This window comes from Neofelis nebulosa, chromosome 1 (assembly GCF_028018385.1).
Source record: "Neofelis nebulosa isolate mNeoNeb1 chromosome 1, mNeoNeb1.pri, whole genome shotgun sequence".
In the NCBI taxonomy this organism is placed as follows: Eukaryota; Metazoa; Chordata; class Mammalia; order Carnivora; family Felidae; genus Neofelis; species Neofelis nebulosa.
In genome coordinates this window covers 215,378,622-215,398,616 of record NC_080782.1, presented here as the reverse complement: position 1 = coordinate 215,398,616, position 19,995 = coordinate 215,378,622, and the positions used below count along the sequence as shown (strand labels likewise).

The window sequence follows — 19,995 nt, the reverse complement described above, 5'->3', positions numbered from 1 at the left end:
GTCATTTGCAAATACCTTTTCCCATTCCAAAGGTTACCTTTTAGTTTTGTTGGCTGTTTCCTTCACTGTGCAGAAGTTTTTTTTGGTGTTTTTTTTTTTATCTTGATGAAGTCCCAATAGTTCATTTTTGCTTTTGTTTCCCTTGCCTCCAGAGACATATCTGGTAAGAAGTTGCTATGGCAGATGTCAAAGAGGTTGCTCCCTGTGTTAACCTCTAGGATTTTGATGGTTTCCTGTCTCACATTTGGGTCTTTCATCTAAATGATCAAGACAGTATGGTATTGGCACAAAAACAGACACATAGATAATGGAAAAACTGGAAATGGACCCACAACTATATGGTCAACTAATCTTTGACAAAGCAGGAAGGAATATCCAATTGAAAAAAGACAGTCTGTTCAACAAATGGTGTTGGGAAAACTGGACAGCAACATGCAGAAGAATGAAACTGGACCGCTTTCTTACACCATACACAAAAATAAATTCAAAATGGATGCAGTGATTTTTTTAAAAATGATTTGTCCATTTTTTGAGGGTTGGTTTGTTTAGAGGTGTATATTATAATCCATAAATCCACGTAAACAGTGGTTTGTGGCAGTATGCTGAAAGCAGGTGAATGAATGAGATCACAACGGTGAACCTCCTCATTATGCAAGATGTTCCAGTCTTCCCTGGAACATTTTGTGTACCCATGTGACACAGATGGAGTGGGGGCAACAATGTTATTCTCCATATAAATATCGGGAAAGCCTTTAAACTGAACTTCCAAATGTTAGGAAAGCATAATTTCCTTCTCATCTGGAAATTAAAAAATATATAGATAGGATTTCCATTATTTTTTTCCTATACCCTAGTGGTTTTGTCTTCCAAAACCCAGGGGGACAGGTGTTACCACTTCAGAGACCACTGCTTCAGAGCCGTGGTTCTCACACTTTAGGGTGTCAAAGAACCTTTTGGAGGTTATTTATTCATTTATTTAGGTAGTTTATTGAGAAATAATTTACATATAGTAAAACTTACCTATTTAGGCATATAGTTCTAGGTGGTATGGAACTGCCACCATAGTCAAGATATGGAAACATCAGCAGGTAATAATCCTAGCATCTGAGAGACAGAGAGAGAGAGAGAGAGGCAGAGAGAAAGGGAGGGAGAGAATCCCAAGCAGGCTCCTCACTGTCAGTGTGGAGCCCTATGCAGGGCTCGACCTCACCAACTGTGAGATCATGACCTGAGCTGAAATCCAGAGTCTGACACTTAATCAACTGAGCCACCCAGGTGCCCCAGCCCCAAAGAGGTTTTTTTTTTAATGTTTATTTATTTTTGAGAGAGAGAGAGACAGAGTGCAAGTAGGGGAGGAACAGAGAGAGAGGGAGACAGAGAATCTGAAGCAGGCTCCAGGCTCTGAGCTGTGAGCACAGAGCCTGATGCGGGGCTTGAACCCAGGAAACGTGACATCATGACCTGAGCTGAAGTCTGACGCTGAGCCAAGCCAGGCGCCCCACCCCAAAGAGGTTTCTAAGCAGAACACTACAGTATCCACTAGAGCCCACTTTTTATGCCCCTCATACCCATATGCGTTTTAATGGCAAGTTCCCTTGGTCTGTAAACAGCCTACCCGGGATTCTGGTAGGTCTTGCTTCCTGTGGAACTTAACAAAAAAAGGTCAATGGGAAGAACAAAAGCCTCTACTGCCACAGTTGATCTGGAGACGGTACTAATACTTGATACCCACCTCTTCCTTTGCCCATTCCCCTTAACCTCAGCCAGGAGCTATGCCAGTCTAGGTGGCTTGCCTACTACAATGACCCAGACTCTCATTCTTGAGGGGTCTGAGCTCCTGTTACCATGATCCTGCAGCTTCTGTATCTGTGAATTTGTTATTAAAGTGGGGCAACTGATGCTTTGATTTCTGTGTTTCCCTTTCTTTCTGCCCCTCCCCAACTCATACTCTGTCTCTCTCTCAAAAACAAAGCATTAAAAACATTTTTTTTAACGTTTATTTATTTTTGAGACAGAGAGAGACAGAGCATGAACGGGGGAGGGTCAGAGAGAGGGAGACACAGAATCTGAAACAGGCTCCAGGCTCTGAGCTGTCAGCACAGAGCCCGATGCAGGGCTCGAACTCACGGACCGCGAAATCATGACCTGAGCCAAAGTCGGCTGCTTAACCGACTGAGCCACCCAGGCGTCCCAAAAATTTTTTTTAAAAATGGGGCAACTGAGAACCAAGAGATGCTTCACATGGATTACTTGAGCACCAAGCGTATTCTACCCTGCCCTCCATTGTGTAGCAACAACTCATAACCACCCCTGCAGCTCAACGTCAACTACCCACCCATCTTGCTATAGCAGGGAGGGGATTTCGACAGAAACTATTATAATATTCCTTAAGTCGATGGAGCCTTAAGAGACTGTGATGTGCCTTGAAGATGGTATAATGTATAACTTGTTTACTGGGATAAAATAATTTCTGTGGAAAGGAAATAATTTGGCAAAATATTTCTGAGCTGCTCTGTCCTGATACTCCAAGCCTTTTCCATTCAGAAACCAAAACTCTTCATTGATTCTGAATCCTTGTCTAGCAACTTCCCACCCCTTACTTTTTTTTTACAGCCAAAATCTTCAAAAGATGTCTCTGCCAGCATTTTCCAAAGCATCCAAGCAATACTAGTTCCATGGTATTAAAAAGCAATTTTAGGGTAAATGTATTTGGAAATTTTAATTATCACTAATAGCTAAGATTCGCTGATGGCTTGCTACAAAGTAGGCACTATGCTAAGAGATTTCAGAGTATTAGCTCATTTACTTTATTCAGGCATTCATTCATTCAACAAATATTTACTGAATTCATACTATGTGCCAGTCACTGTAATAGATGTTGGGAATATAATAAAATAGAACAACCACAAAAGACATAGTTGTTACCCCCACAGGGCTCACACTTTAGTGGGAAGACAGGTATTAATCAAAGAATCACAAATAAGTGTAAAATTGCAGTGTTGTTGAATGCTATAAAAGAGAGATACATGGTAGTATAAAAGAATATCATCAGGAAACTGACTTTGTCCAAAAAATTATGGAAAACTTCCCCAAGAAATTGGAAATTGGGCTGGGGTTTGAATAATGAATATACATATACATATGTATATATGTGTGTGTATATGTATATGTATATGTATATGTATATGTATATGTATATGTATATGTATATATAAAGGTGTGGAGAAGAGATGAGAGAGTGACAAGATTGGGGAGAGAAAACTCTAGGAGATTCCTGCAGCAAACAGAAAAGGGAGCATTGAGGTCTGAACCAGAGCAATGACAGAGGGACTGAGGAGAGGGAAGAACAGATGGCTAGGAGAGAGGTAAATTCAACAGGATTTGCTTATCATTTGGATGTAAGAGGTAAAGGTATAAAAAGGTTTAAGGGGTACCTAAGGCTTCTAATTTGGTTTGAAGGTTAAAACGGGTTACTATTGACTAAGATAGGGACATAGGAGAAGCAAGTTTTGAGAGAGATGGGATGAGTTCAGTTTTGAGTCTAAAATACCTGTGAGTCCTTTAGATTAAGATTATTCCATTTAGACACTATTGGCATTTTACGCCAGATCATTCTTTTTTGTAAGATCTTGTCCTGTTCACTGCATGATGTTTAGCAGCATCCCTAGCCTGGGACCCACTAGATGCCAGGACCACCCCATCCCTGGTCCTGAAAATCAAAAATGCCTCCAGACATCATCAAGTATTTCTTGGGGGACAAAATCTGTGTTGAGAGTCATTGGTTCAGATGGAGGCTGTTCCCAGGGTTTCAACTGCCTTGCATATGCTAACATACTCATATTTGCATCTCAGCCCACACCTTCTTCCGAGCTCTGGACTCAGACAATAAACAGCTTACTAGACATTTCCAGATTGGCTGGACAGGATGAGGGCCCAATTCAGTGCAGGATGATATTTACATCCCATCTGCACAAAGTCCATTCAGAACCCCATTCAAGGTGCCAGTTCTTTAAAATGCATAAGAGGCATAAACTTGTCAAATTCTTGTCTGTAGAGAGAAACAGACAGAAATAGAGGAAAATGAGAAAGGAAAAAAAATTTTTGGAGCTCTCTTTTTTCCTGGGAGTAATGGCCCCTTAGTAGCTAAATAGGTGGATCTTTCAGGACCTTAGGGAAATTTATGAATTCAGAAACAGACTGTTCAATTGGTGAGATAATAGGGTTGTCCTAAATTCATGGATTCAAATGTGTCAAGGAGAATTCTTTCTACGTGGGAACAGACCTGATTCTTTCCCTCCATTTTATTAGCTTCTCCAATAATACAATGAATATATATTTCTTGTAGAAACATTTTAAAACATAAAAAGGATAAAAAATTTACAATTATTCATGAATTGACCATTCAGGTGTATTCTAGATTTTATATCCTCATTATATATTTTTAAAAATTGGAATCATGTTGGACATATGGTTTTGCTTTCCAGCATTTTAAACATTATATTGCGAAGATTCTATGATCATATCATAGATATTCCTATTGAGCAATTAGCTTTCAATATTTTAAAATTATAAATAATACCGCACAAAACATTCTTAGGCCAAATCTCTGATAACATCCCTGTATATTTCCTCAAGCCAGAGCCCTAGAGGAGCACAAAATGTTTCTAGGTTCCTAATCCATGCTGTCATATTGCAACCCAGAATAACTGTGCCACTTTATGCACCTTCCTGTAATGTGTAAGATGAGCCTCTTACCCCATTGTCATGTTTATCATCAAGGCTTAAAAAAAGATCTTTGCCGGTCTGATATGCATAATCATTCTTTTCCACCTTAAATTAGGCAGTAAGATTTGTGTTATTCGTTGTTTCCTAAGGGGTACAGCACTCATTGTTAAAGCAGACTCATCTGCTGCTGGAGAGCCCAGGCCAGGTCACTGTGAGCAGGGCAGCGAGGTGAATTTGCACCCCCAAACTCCTTTAAGCACAGGTGCCTCATCCAATCTCACCTGTCTTGGGGGCATCCAGCATCTTTATGCTTTTTTCCTCTATCAGATTTTGCTGTCAAAAGGAATTAATCAATGTTGGGGAAGGCAAAATGTCTTAACCATTGATGGGTATTTGAACTTCAGTTTTATTTCTTTTACTTACAAACACAATGATATATTTCTTCTGTCCATATGGGGTCCTACGAGCCTTGGAGGGCTTAAGACAAGATCCCTGTTCCTGGAAGACTGAACTGGTCCTGAGAGAGTGAGATCAATGCCTGTAGGTTAAGTAGCTATTCCTGAAACCTGTCGCCAGTGTCTGAGAAGAGGGAAGGGAGTGAATACTTCTGCCTCCCGTGGCTGGCAGACCCGTAGACGGAAGCACTAGCTTATTTCATTGACTTGCTCCTTGGGTTTGGGATTGTGGGGATGGTGGTGTGAGAGATTCCTTCTTGTCTTCCACTTTCTCTCACTTCGCTCCCTTCCTTTTTCAAATCACAAAAACAACCCTCTTGTTTGAACCTGCATTTGTTACAACAAGCCTGTGTTGTTTTTGTAATTTAAAGTAATATCAAGGGAAAAGGCAAAAGTTTTTCTATTATCCCTTCATCTATGCCTCTGAGGCATTTATGTTAACAGATTGGTATGTGACTCTCCACACCTGTCCCTGCTCTTACAAAACATGTACCAACATGAGCATGGGTACGTGCTTTTCCTTTTACTATTATGCCTATTGTTATTATTACGAGTATGCCCATTACTCTGCAGCTTGCTTTGTTTACTTAACGCAGTAAGTAAACTGTGCTGACAGCTCGGAGCCTGCTTCAGATTCTGTGTCTCCGTCTCTCTCTGCTCCTCCCCTTCTCATGCTCTGTCTCTCTCTCTTGCTCTCTCAAAAATAAATAAACATCAAAAATTTTTTAAAAAGCTTTTAAATGAATAAAGTAATAGATGCATATGGTACAAAGTTCAAACAGTACAAATGTATATAGTGAAATGTTTGCCTGCCTTCCACCCCAGACACTCAGTCCTCCTCCCCAGAGGCAGCAACTGTATATAATAACTGGGAGGTTAAGAAGGATTTTTTCCTTTCTCCCTAGAATTGGCACGTAGGGCCCAGAGCTAAGGACAAAGAGGCAAAATGACTCCACATTCTAAAGACTCCTACTGGGGCGCCTGGGTGGCTTGGTCGGTTAAGCGTCCGACTTCGGCTCAGGTCATGATCTCACGGTTCGTGAGTTCGAGCCCCACGTCGGGCTCTGTGCTGACAGCTCAGAGCCTGGAGCCTGTTTCAGATTCTGTGTCTGCCTCTCTCTCTGCCCCTCCCCTGTTCATGCTCTGTCTCAAAAATAAATAAACGTTTAAAAATAAAAAATAAAATAAAATAAAAAAAAAGACTCCTACCAACATCTGGAGCAGGACACTCTGTCCAGAGCGGGCAGAAGGTACCTTTGCACCACCAGCAGGCACTGGCCCAACTCCCTAGCGTGTAAGAGGAGGGCAGGAGAGGTGAGAGGAAATGGGAGCTTTGGCACTGTCCACGGCTCAAGGGGAGAGAAGACAGTGTTCTTCTACGTACTACCCCTCCCGCCTCCACAGCCAAGAGAAGAGGGAAGGGTCCAAAGGAAGGACAGTGACTGGAGCTGGCAGTGACACAGTCATTTCCTCATGACTTTACTCAGTGAGGGTGCTGGAGTTTCCTGTGAGTCAGGGACATTGTTGCATGCAGCTGAATGAGAGCCATATGGCTGTTCCACCCCAGAGGGCAACCCCAGCTGCAAAGGCTGTGGAATGTGCCACGCGGCAGGAGCTCAGCTGGCAAGGGCTGGATGGTCTCCTTGGGACATGTGGCAGAGAGGGGCCTCTGAAGGAGCTGGGCCTGCGGCACTTTCAGTGCCTGCATTTGGACAATAGCTACGCAGGGCAGTGATGACCACAATTTAGCTACAACCACTGATAAGCAACAAGGAGAGTAGATGATAATTGTACCAGGTAAATAAAAAGACCTTTGTTCTTTGCCCTAGATGTCTTCTCTGTCTGGGAAGCACAGAGCAATAGCTCCTATCTGGAGTAGTAGTACCTTACAAGGTGCAGCTTGGAAATTTGTGGAGGTGGTTTTTGGAGTTTCCACAATGACAAGGAACAATTCCTGGCCCTGTTGTCAGAGACTAGGGATGCTAGATGATCTGTCGTGCACAGATGCTATCCGACTATAAAACTTGTCCCACACAATTATCCAGTGTTTGGCTCATTCATGTCAGAAACCTACACAGAATTATCTGAGCCTAGGACCTAACTATGCTTTAAGTGCTCGCTTCGGCAGCACATATACTAACTATGCTTTAAACAGAAATATTTTTATAATTTCATTTGAATGTTTATGTAACTGTAGAAATATTAAATACAAAACCAAAGGTTATTTGCAATGTCCTAATATATGCCGAATTTTCTCATGCAGTGATTATGGGTTGTGATTTAGTGTGACCCGTCTCTGAAAATCCTGAACTTTTAGCTAGGGTACATGAAGCACACTGTAGCATTTCTGCTATAATTACAGTATCTCATGGGGGTGGTAAAAGGGTCTTAAAAAACAGGGTAGACACTGAATAGGCTCATGTGGTTGAGTTGTTGTTTTGGGTCCCTGATCATTTTTCCTTTGTGCTCTAACTGTGCACACTAGGGAGAAGGAAAGGGGATTATTATCTGTTGAGAACCTGAAGCGTGCCAAGATGATGCTGGATAACTAACCTGGAGTCCTCGGGTCACTAGCTCTCCACTTTATCGATGGGGAAGCAAAGGCTTTAATGAAGAGTAAAGAGCCTTTTTCCTTACTCCCCCTTTTCACTCGCATTTGAACTTTAAATGTTTTTGTTTCTCTTTTATGCAAAGTAATCACCTTTCCTCAAAGTGACATCCTTCTTCTTTTGTGGCTGCCCATGTTCCCAAACACTGGTTTCCTTTGGGCGACAACCTTAAGTTAGCTTTGGCTCTTCTTTCTCTTTTGATTTTCACAGATAATTAGCCACCTGGTAATTTCTCTTCCACAGTGGTTCTTGAATTTAACGTTTTCTTCATGACAGTCAAGCCCCTAGCCATTTCATGTTTATATATGGGTAAGTTATTTATCCCCTCTAAGCCTCGGTTTTCCCATTTGTAAAACAGAAATAACAGTGAGTGAAACTAAATAAGCACTCAATAAAGGTCACTCAGGAAGCGAATAAGAAAGACAGGATTTACAACTAGAGTGGAGCCTCCCTCTCCTCCTCTTCCTTTGTAGCCCCCGAAGGGGCTCTCTTCTGACATCAACTGGCGTACTACAATCGAATTCTGCCACCAACCACCGGGAGTTAGCCCAGACCCCACAAGCTGAAGGACACAGTCCACAGCACGACCATCCTCACCTCACATCAACTACCTACAAATCTGGAGGATTTGCATGACCCCTCTGAGGTATGATAATTTGCTAGAATGGTTCATAGATCTCAGGAAAGTGCTACATTTAAGATTAGGGTTTTATTCTAAGGGATACAAATCAGGAACAGCCAAATAAAGAGACGTAGAGTGAGGTCTGGGAGGATCCCGAGCAAATGGATTTCATGCCCTCTCCCTATGGTACCAGGATGTATCAACCTCGCAGCTCATCAATGTATTCACCAACCAGGAAGCTCCCTGTCCAGAGTTTTGGCCATGTGACTTGGTGATCAGTTTTTATAGGAGCGTTGACTCCATTATTAAACTCAATCTCTAGCCTCCCTGCCACCCCAGAGGTCAGGAAGTTGGACTGCTATCATGTGGCTCAAAGACACAACCCTCCAATCATACCATTGGTCTTTCCAGCATGGCCAGCCACCATCAGGTTATTGAGGGGCCCACCGTGAGTCTCCTCATTAGCATAACTCAGATGCAATTGGAGGGTGAGTTTAACATTTGAATCAGCAGAGTGAGTAAAGTGACTTGTCCTCCCTGATATGAATGTCCAGTCAGTTGGAGGCCTAAATAGAATTAAAATGTTGACCCTAAACTCTGAATGCCTGATTCTTTGAGCTGGGACATCAGTCTTCTCCTGCCTTTGAACTCAAAGAGAAACATCAGTGCTTCTTGGGTTGTGAGCCTGCCAGCTTTTAGGCTGGAACTGCATCATCAGCTCTCCTGGATCTACAGCTTGCTAACTGCAGGTCTTGGGACTTCTTGGCCTCCATAATGGTATGAGCCAATTCCTTATAATGAATCTCTTTGTATCTAAATCTAAACCTATATCTATACCTATGCGTATGTCTATATATTGTTAGATCTGTTTCTCTGGAGAGCCTTAATACATATGAGGTACCTAGAGTAGTCACATTCATAGAGACAGAAGGTAGGACGGTGGTTGGCAGAGGCTGGGAACAGGGAGAATGGGGAGTCATTGTCTAATGGGTACAGACTATCAGTTTTGCAAGATGAAAAGACTTCTGGGGATGGATGGTGGTGATGGTCACGGAACAACGTGAATGTACTTAATGCTACTGAACTGTATATTAAAACATAATTAAGATGGTAAGTTTTATGTTATGTGCATTTTGCCACAATTTTTAAAAACTTTTAAAATGTTAAAAAAAAAACAACTAATAGTTTTAACTATTAAACATACCAAAGTTAGCCATGATGACAACCAAATGTAGCAGTGTGACTGTCTTTGTATTATTTACCAACCTCATTATCCATGGTTTGTGTTATGAAATCTGGTATTGGTGGGTGTAATGGCAGTTATTATCAGCCTTTGCTAATTTCTTGAGATTTGTTAAGAATGTAGAAAAAAGAACATTTTCATTTATTCAAAAAAATATTTAATGAGCACTTAATCTGCCAGGTCATGTGCTAGCCACTTGGGAGAAAATGCTCAGCCAGACAGCCTCCTGCAGCTTAGGGCCCAGTGAAGGACAGAGACAATGAAGGGCATACAGCACTTACAGGTTGTGTTAAGGGCAATGGGATATAAAATAAGGAAGGAGGTCTCCCTTGACAGGGAATAGGGAAGCTTCTCTGAGAAACAGCTCTTTAAGCTGGGACCTGAGACAGAAAGAAAAGCCTGTAGAAGTATGGGGGAAGAGAATTCTGGGAGGAGGGAATAGTGATAGTAAAAGCTCAGTAATCACTGAACTACTGAAGAAAGTGGTACTTGTATACGTAGTTGCGTACCTTGAATGGTGCTGAACGAGGGGGACTTCCATAAGGTTAGGAAAAATAAAATAAGAGATATGATGTTTTCAGCTATAAGATATGAGGCTAATAATATTCTATGGTAACTAGGTTCTTTGGAAGAAATTTAAAAATAAATCGTGTACAAAAGAAAAAATATTTAAAATAAAGAGAATAGTTCTTGAAAATATGGACACATGTTGATTTTTATCAATTGATTATATACACCATGGATTGACAATTTTAAAGGAATCTTACAGATAATACTTTTATTTCTAAAAAACATTTTTTAATGTTTATTTTTGAGAGGGAGAGACAGAGAGAGACAGGGCATGAGCAGAGGAGGGGCAAAGAGAGGGAGACACAGAATCTGAAGCAGGATCCAGGCTCTAAGCTGTCAGCACAGAATCCGACGCAGGCTCGAACTCATGAGCTGTGAGATCATGACCTGAGTCGAAGTTGGAGGCTTAACTGACTGAGCCACCCAAGTGGCCCTATCCTTTTATTTTTATTTTTATTTTTTTAAGTTTTAAAATTTATTTTGAGAGAGCCAAAGACAGTGCAAATGAGGGAAGGGCAGAGAGAGAATCCCAAGCAGGCTCTGCATTGTCAGTGCAGAGCCTCATGCAGGGCTCGAACCTATGAAGCCATGAGATCATGACTTGAGCCAAAACCAACAATTGGATACTTAACCGACTGAGCCACACAGGTGCCCCTATATAATCGTTTAAAATAGTGAAAATTGGTCTCTAATTTAATTTCTTGATAAGCTCATATATGGTGAAATGAACTTATGATTGTGGTTCTCAGACCAAACACAATATTAGAACAATTGATGTAACAGCTATTAAATCAGAATCAAAGGGTAGTTCTGGGAAATTGGGTTTGTAGAATGCTGGACAGTGTGGAGCAGGGACACTTGGGCTCACTCTGCTCTCCCTGCTGGCCTTTGCTAATGCAGGAATGAAGTCAAGGATCAAAAAAGCTTGACATAAGTATTTCCTTTAGCTTGAAATATATAGATTGATAACATTTTTCCTGAATAGGCCTTGAACGTAATGAGAATTATGGTGCTACAGGAATTGAGCTTTCCACACTTGGCAACACCCTACCTCGAATGAGCAGTTGTGCTGGAAGGATGTGCCCCCATTAGGGATTTTGGGGGCCAAAGGAAATGCACATGTATGGCCATCTTGCTTCCACCAAGATCTTTTTCCTTTGTTAATAAATTAGGAGCTTGATGTGACTTACATTTATAATCTACAGCGCACCATATTTTCCCATATAGAGAGAGGTACTGTAAAGTGGTTGATACCAAGGACAGCCACATCTCTTAGCCAAGCCACTCCTGCAAGGCTTCTGGGCTGGGAAGGGGTGGTGGGAGAGCTGGCATCAGTCAGAACTCTTGAAATCACAAGTAACAAAAGCTAAGTTAAAGTTACATTAAATAAACATTTATTGGCTCATAGACGTCTAAAGGGGTGGTTCAGATTTGGCTGATTTAGAGTTCAAAGTATATTGCCAGGACACCTTGTTCTTTGTTTTAATCATTTGCTTTGCTTTTCTCTTGTCTCAGGCAGGCTCTCTGAATCACAGCAAAGATGGCCTCAGAAGTTCTTGAATTACAAGGGGGATGTAAGCACCTGTAATCTGAGTAAGGAAGAGTCTCTGTACCCATTGCCACCCCTGATGAAATTCTCTGACTGGTGCTGGGTCAAGCTCTATGAGCATGAGTCATATGCCCAACCCTCTGCCTGGTGAGGTAGGATAAGGTGCTTCACAGCCTTACCAGGTCTGGAAGATGCAGGTGCCCAAAGGAAAAGGGATTACGCTCTTTAGAAAAAGTGGAAGGGGAGTTCTGGCAGGCAAATATAACAGACTAGCAGAGAAAGAAACCAAGAAATTGTTCCTTTGGAGGAAAAGGTCCAGAAGACTGTTGTACCCTTTCATATGCTTTGAAAAAAAAAAAATATATATATATATATATGTAAAACAAAAGCTACTTATCATAGTAATCAAGACTTCTAGATCTCCCCTCCCCTTAATTTACATTTAATATCTACTTAAAATTCTTTAAATTGTCAAGCTGCCTCATGTCCAAAGCTTGGTTACTCAAATTGTAAACATTTCCTGAAAACCTACCGGTGATCTGCTAGACACTTTGCATTTATTAGTGAATTGTCACAATACTCTATTAAGTATTATTTATATTTTATAGATAAAGATATTGAGGCTCAGACAGTAATTTTTCCAGTATCACACAACTAGAAATGAAGTGTAACCAGATTTGCCTGGCTCCAAAGCCTCTAGTTTTACTACTTCACATTCATTCCTAGTTCAATGTATTTGTTGACAAAGATTTGAGGATTGAGCTAGATAATGTAGTGGAGGGAAAGAGCTATGTAACTGTATCGACAACCTACTAAAAAAGTGTCAATATTCTTAATATGGAGAGCTCTTAAAATCAAAACAATATTTCAAAAAGTACATGAAGAAGAATTAGACCAGTTAGTAACAAAAGTGCAAATGACTTTTAAACGTATGTATAAGTGCTCATCCTCACTGATGACCAAAGGCATAAACATTAAAATAACAGTTTCAGTTTGGGGGTACCAAATAGATAATGATCTTCTTTCTTTTCCTTTCCTCCCTCCCTCTTTCCTTCTTTCCTTCCTTCTTTTAATTGTGATATCCTGTGTAGGAAAGGGATCAGGGAAGCAGAGACCCTCATACAAACTGATGAGAGTAAATATTGGCACAATCCCTTTATCTTCCCCAAATCTAGTTTTTGTGATTGCTATGAGAAAACATCCAGTCCTGAAGCCCTCTCCCCATCAATCCATTTCCCACATGGTGTTCATCTTAACTTTTTAAAAATTTTTTACTTACATCCAAATTAGTTAGCATATAGTGCAACAATGATTTCAGTAGATTCCTTAGTGCCCCTTACCCATTTAACCCAACCCCCCTCCCACAACCCCTCCAGTAACCCTCTGTTTGTTCTCCATATTGAAGAGTCTCTTATGTCTTGTCCCCCTCACTGTTTTTATATTATTTTTGTTTCCCTTTCCTTATGTTCATCTGTTTTGTCTCTTAAAGTCCTCATATGAATGAAGTCATATATTTGTCTTTCTCTGACTAATTTTGCTTAGCATAATACCCTCCAGTTCCATCCACGTAGTTGCAAATGGCAAGATTTCATTCTTTTTGATTGCTGAGTAATACTCCATTGTGTGTGTGTGTGTGTGTGTGTGTGTGTGTGTGTATACATATGTGCATATATGTATACATATTTATAAAATTTGTTCTTCCTATCCAGGAGCATGGAATCTTTTTCCATTTTTTTGTGTCTTCTTCAATTTCTTTCATAAGCTTTCTACAGTTTTCAGCATATAGATTTTTCACCTCTTTGGTTAGATTTATTCCCAGGTATTTTATGGTTTTTGGTGTCATCTTAACTCTTAATATCTCTTACAACATGCTTATATTGCTACTTTGTGAGTTTTCAATTTTAGGTGTTTTCTTGAGTTTTCAGTTTTAGGCATTATCTATTGATTTTTTACTTTAATCAATGGGAATTTAGCTCGGCCCTCACCAGTCACTATCCTCCTATCTTACTGTGCAGTTATAATTTCAGCTAGCTTAATATTCAATGTTTATATTATTATCATTACTAAATATCAGTCACAGTTAAGCCACATACTATATCATCCTTTACCTTTCCTGCACATTTCGTTTTCCTTGAAATTTATAATTTGTTCATTTAGTTTTTCATGGCTTCATTATTAACTCATTAACTAGGGTTGTTTTCTATTTTCTTGATAATACTAAATGACTTTGATTTTCTTGAAGTCTCTTTGAATGCTCTAACCAGATCCTATGGAGACTATGGCCTTTTGGCCTGCCACATAGCCATCTCCTTTGGATCTCTCTTCACTGTCAATTAGGAATCTCCTTTTCCTTTTCCCTGTGCTACATCTTTATCTCCCAAGGTTACATGTCTTTCTCTTTCTTGGCTTCCTCTCTCTCTTCCTGAGAAAAGGTGCATTGAAATACATTGTTTTTGAGATTTTTACATGTCTGAAATGTCTCTCTTCTACCTTCACTCTTAATTGACAGTTTGGCTGGGTATATAATTCTTGAAAATAATTTTCTTTCAGAATTTTGAAGGCATTGCTTCATTGTCTTCTGGCTTCCTCTGTTGCTATAGCAGGCAAATATCTCCCTGGGGGCAGATGTAATGTATAGAGAGTATACTTTTTGCTCTAATGTACCCATAAATAAAAAATACACCATGTATGCATTCAACATTCAAAAAATTTAAGTATTTTAACTCGGCACAAAAGTAAAATAAAAAGTTACCTTATTGCCATCCTAGTTATGCTTTAATAAACAGGCACCTGGGGTTATATTGTCTCCCTCTTTTCCTTTTGGGTATGACTTTGGAAGTTCAATGCTATTTTGATTCTTAATTCTTGATATAAAGCCTGATTTTTCTTCCTGAAAGCTGGCAAATTTTTTTCTTTCTTGTCAGTTTACTGAAATTTCACAAACAGCTTCCTTTGTCTAAGCCCTTTTAATTTGAACACTTGCTTCCTTCATTTGTGGGAAATTTTCTTGAATTTTGATGATTTCCTTCCCTGTTCATTCTGTTCTTTATTTCAGAAACCCTTGAACTCTGAAACCCATATATTAGAACTCCTGGAATGATCCTTTAATTTTTAAACCTTTTCTTTTTCTTTTCTTAATATTTCTGTTCCTTTTTCTGGGAGACTTATTCAACTTTATTTTCCAACATTTCTCTTGAGTTCACTTTATTTCTGCTACAAAAATTAGTCTTTACACATAACTAAATTTTGTTTTTGCTTATTCTTTTATCTTTGCTTTCCGTGTCATTAATTTTTGTTTGTCTTTAGTATTCCTTCTTTCAACTTCCTTTGGATTTAATATGTTATTCTTTTTCATACTTTTTAAGTTGAAAGGTTAGTCCATTAAATTTTTAGCCTGTAAGTACAGGAAAACTTTAGCTGCACATCACAGGATTTAATAGGAGGCATTTTCATTATTGTTCAGTTCCAAGTGTTTTCTAATTTTATTTTCTTTTTTGACCCATGAGTACACAGAAACATATCTATATCTGAAAAAAGTCATAAAATTGATTTCTCACTTAATTGCATTAAGATCTGAAATTGTGTTCTCTGTTCTTTGATTTTTGTTGAAACATGCTTTATAGCCTTTAACATAACTCATTTCTAATGTTCTATTTATTCTGGCAGATAATGTGCACCCTTCAACTTATGCTTGCCATTTTTTTGTACATTAATCAAATAGAGCTTATTAATTGTGCTGTGCAAATATCCTATATAATGACTGAGTCCATCTAAATTAAAATTATGGCTTATATTTTTCTTCACAGCAATCAAATCCTGTATATTCAGGCATCAAACCCATCTAAATTTCAGGCAGAAGCCACAAAGTCTTAAGGAAAAAAATCTATCTAGAATCAAGCAGATAGATGTGATGCCTTTTTGTCTACCTCAGCAATTTCCCCCCTAGTTTACCATTTGTGTAGACCTTTTCCCGTCCTGGTTTATGCTGGGGTCTTTAGTCCACTCCCTGTCCTGTGTGTCACCTAAAGCTATAGGCACCTGGCACAGTAGAGGTTTTCAGGGCATCCAGCACCTTTGGTGATTCCTCACCCTCCCAGACTCTTCCCGATTTACTCGTTGATTTATAGAATTTTCCCTACTTTCTTTCTTTCTTTTTTTTTTTTTAATTTTTTTTTCAACGTTTTTAATTTATTTTTGGGACAGAGAGAGACAGAGCATGAACGGGGGAGGGGCAGAGAGAGAGGGAGACGCAGAATCGGAAACAAGCTCCAGGCTCCGAGCCATCAGCTCAGAGCCCGACGCGGGGCTCGAACTCACGGACCGCGAGATCGTGACCTGGCTGAAGTCGGACGCTTAACCGACTGCGCCACCCAGGCGCCCCTTTTCCCTACTTTCTTAAGCTTCCAAGTTCATTTTAAGTGCTGTTTTAAACTATTTTTTTCCAGCATTAAGTGTTTGCAGGGGGTGGGGGTTCTTCTAGTGTATCTTTCTTACCCTTTCTTACCCTTTTCATCTCTCTCTCTCTCTCTCTCAACTTCTCATGTTCTTGCTCACTTTTATTTCATAAAGGCTATGTATTCTTGTATCCTTAACCATGGCAAGTGGCATTTTCCCCCCTCAGCAGGGTAGTAAATTTTCAGTGATTTATGTACCTCCTAAATTGACATGCTACTTTATTTTCTTTGTTCCATAGTATACTATTTTTAAAATGGATTCCATTATCCTCTTTTTTACTTAATTTTGGATACAGAATGTTCTACCTAGCCTGACCTGGTGTTTGCCAGCAGACAGACTGGTCAAATTGTCTTTGGCCCTCGTTTGTCCACTTGTGTGCTGGTGGAATCCCCTTAACAGATCTTAAGATCTAGCAGGGTATGGATCTTGTGGTTCTGTTGGGTTCCTTCCCATTCTCTGAACAGATGGGAGTTCAAGAACTCTCCAGTTTAAAGTCTTCTCAGGGCTGCTATTCTTGCCATGTCCTTGTCTAAAATCATTTCATGATGTAAAGGGGCCATCACCTGTTCTTTCCTCTCTTCTCCAATTCCCTGTTCAGTTTTTATTTTATTTTATTTTATTTTATTTTATTTTATTTTATTTTATTTTATTTTATTTTATTTTATTTTATTTTACTGTGGATAAGGGGAGAGCACTCACAAATTGTTTTAGAAAAAGTGCTGAAGAGGATGAATAGGTGGGACAGACTTAGAGCAAAACAAAACAATGGAGAGAACTGTTATCTAGTTTTATGACTAAAATGTGTGGCATGCAGGTTATCTCTTATCTCTTATAGGTATTGCCAAGAATGCACATTCTTGGGCCTTTTCAGACCTACTAAGTCAGAATCTCAGGGTGGGGAGTGAAGCCTGAGAATCTATAGTTTAACAAGTTCTCCAGATGATCAGGATGCACACTGAATTTTGGGAAGCACAGGTGCAGACCTGTGATTTCCCAGGAGGGTGAACAGTAAGGAGGGATGAAGCACCTACCTTTTAAAAATAAGACATAGCATTATTAGATTATTATTATTAATAATTATTAATATTAGCATTATTAGATTATATTATATATTATAGATTATACTATATATATTATAGATTAAATGAATTTTCCAATGAGTTACATTAATATGGTAGGAAAAATATTTCTTCTGGACTCTGGAAAAAGGTTAACAATCCCAGTTTTTGGTAGCTTGGCTTTTTTTTTTTTTTTTTTTAAAGTATGTGACCAGTTATTTTAGTGAGAATTTGAGAGAAATTACACAGAGGTTGTGATAGACATCTTTTTAAATCAAGGACCTTTGGTTTATCTTTCAAACATTGCTGAGGTCTACTTTTCCCCATTCAGACTCATTGCCACCAGCTGGGGTTCACTGTTTCAAGCAGAGACTATTTTTACTGCCACATAGCTAGAATTTGATGCTTCCTTTCTTACTTACTCAATTCATAATTCATTTCGTATCTAAACCATGATCAAAACAACCAGGGGACCCAATCTACCTATATGATGAAGTCCAACTTTCCAACCTCATCAAGCCATTCAAGGTTTTTCATTGTATAATCTTTTCCTCCCCCACTCGTGCTTTCCTAAGATTATGCCTTTTTCACCTGGCTGGTCTCTTTGTCCCTATAAATTGACAATGCTTGTCAGGACTCCAAGCCCCTGCTTCTGCTCTATACCCACTTCTTTGTTTATCCAAATCTAAAGTGGAATTCAACATAAAGCTCAGGTGTCATTTTTTCTCTGGCTCAAATTTCCCCTCATATTGCAGATCTGTCACTCTAAAATATCTTCATTTTCCCATTTCCTGGAGGTTAATATGTAAACTCTTTCACCTCACATACAACATGGCCCCAATTTCTCTTTCCAGGCTCATCTCTACAAACTTTTATATACTTGACCTCCAGGCACAGCGAATAACTGATTCTCAGTCTTGCCATGTATATCCAGCTTTCTGTACCTTTGTCCATGCTTTTCCCACTGCCAGATGTGACTGGCCCTTTTCTCCACTTGAAAAGATCTCAACTATCCTTCAAGACCCATTTTAATCATTAAATTCTCTGTGAAACCTCACTGACCTCTCCCTGGTGAAGCACTCTAGCCCAGAGTACCTTGAGTGTAAACATCCTAAACATGTAGTATCCTACACATTGTATTATAACTCATTTGTGTATTTGTCTTCTGCACTTGATGTGAGCCCATGACTACATAGTACCCAGAAGGGTACCATTTATACCACAATTGCTTGAAAAATGTTGTCTGTAAACCTGTATTGATTTCCCCATTGCCTCGACTCCAAGAGCTTTTAGCACTTTGCTAAATTACCTTACATTGTTTTTCTACTGTTTCAAGTGTGCACTGGATTCCAGTAAGATTAAGTAGAGATGTCCTAATCAAGGAACTTAATTTCTCCAGCCTCAGTTTCTTCACCTATGAAACAGGATAGATAATAAAGGCCTGTGTGAAATGAAGTAATGCTTTGAAGTATTTAGCATAATACCTGGCACACAGTATGAACTCAAAGTGGGAAAAACATTTCATAAACTCCTACATCTTACATTTCTGTCTTTTTCTCCTAGCAGTCTCATAGGGCTGTAGTGAAGATTATATGAGAACATGCATACGAAACCATGTTGCAGTGTACTATGCAAACATTTACCTTGATTTTCAGCCCCTTAACTAGGTTAGAAGCCTGTTTCAGCCTTCATCGTTTAGGTCCAAGGCCTCGACAAGATGCACAAAGCCTTATCCAGCACTGCTTTTCTTTTACAGCCACCCATCACCTCTCAGCACCTGTCACAGGGTTATGACACGGCAGGTGCTCAATATAGATTTACAGATAGGGACAACTCCAGAATTACCAAGGCCTTTAACTGCAAGTGAAGCCTTCTGCATTCTTTTGGTTTGCTGTTGGTTTGGAGTAACCTGATTTAAACATTTTGCGTTGGCCAATTGACTCCTGACATTTTGGAGATGCTGTGGAGACATTTGGAGATATTAGGCTTAGTCTGCTTTGTGGTAGGACCTCTTCTGCCTTTGGCATGTGTGACAGGGAGTCAGCTTTAACCACTGTCCTACTTTTTTCTCTTACTAACGACATAAATTATGTTTATATAACACTTCCACCGCAGAATGACTGAACAAGTCCTTGATTTGGGTCCTTTCTGACATTTTGACAATTTGTATAAATCACCAAGATGTGAGTTTTGCCTTTAAAATACAAGACAACAAGCATACAGGGGGGGAAAAAAGATAAAGGACAAGGCTTTCAAATGGTTACAATGCATCGAAATAGGTAAAAGTTCCCACAATCTCCAGGGTACGGACTCAATTTCTGAAAAGGATTTGAAGCAGCCTACAGGAAAAGGGCAATATAGTAAGACTGGGCCATTAACCAAGAAAGGAAGGGAAGACTTGGTAAAAGCATCTGAAGAGCCACACCATTAAACAGTCCTAGTACCCGGGGGCATTTCCTGAACTCCGAGTTTACAGGACTACAGGGGAACGACTGGAAGCCGGCCTGGTGAAGCCAGGTGAACCGACGCAGGTGCGGGCGAGGCCCGCACCAGAGCCAAGTGCCCCCAGCTCCGCCGCAGAGGCACCCGGGCGGCCTGCAGGACTCAGCGCTCAGCCGCACCTGCTCCGGGTCGTCCCTCGGCGGCCGGTGCGGGCTTCCCGGGCTCGCGCTTCTCGGACTCCCTCAGTCCGCTTGGGGTCCGGCCGGC

The 19,995-nt window shown here is 40.0% G+C and overlaps 1 long non-coding RNA gene across 1 annotated transcript; it reads right to left on the bottom strand.

Annotated features, from left to right (window-relative positions):
• Positions 1–1,019: 1,019 nt before the first annotated feature.
• On the bottom strand, positions 1,020–19,466 carry LOC131485108 (uncharacterized). The gene is made up of 3 exons (XR_009248642.1): positions 18,596–19,466; positions 3,960–4,048; positions 1,020–1,104 (listed from the first exon to the last, which is right to left on the bottom strand). It is a non-coding gene; the product is annotated as an uncharacterized LOC131485108 (long non-coding RNA).
• Positions 19,467–19,995: the final 529 nt, after the last annotated feature.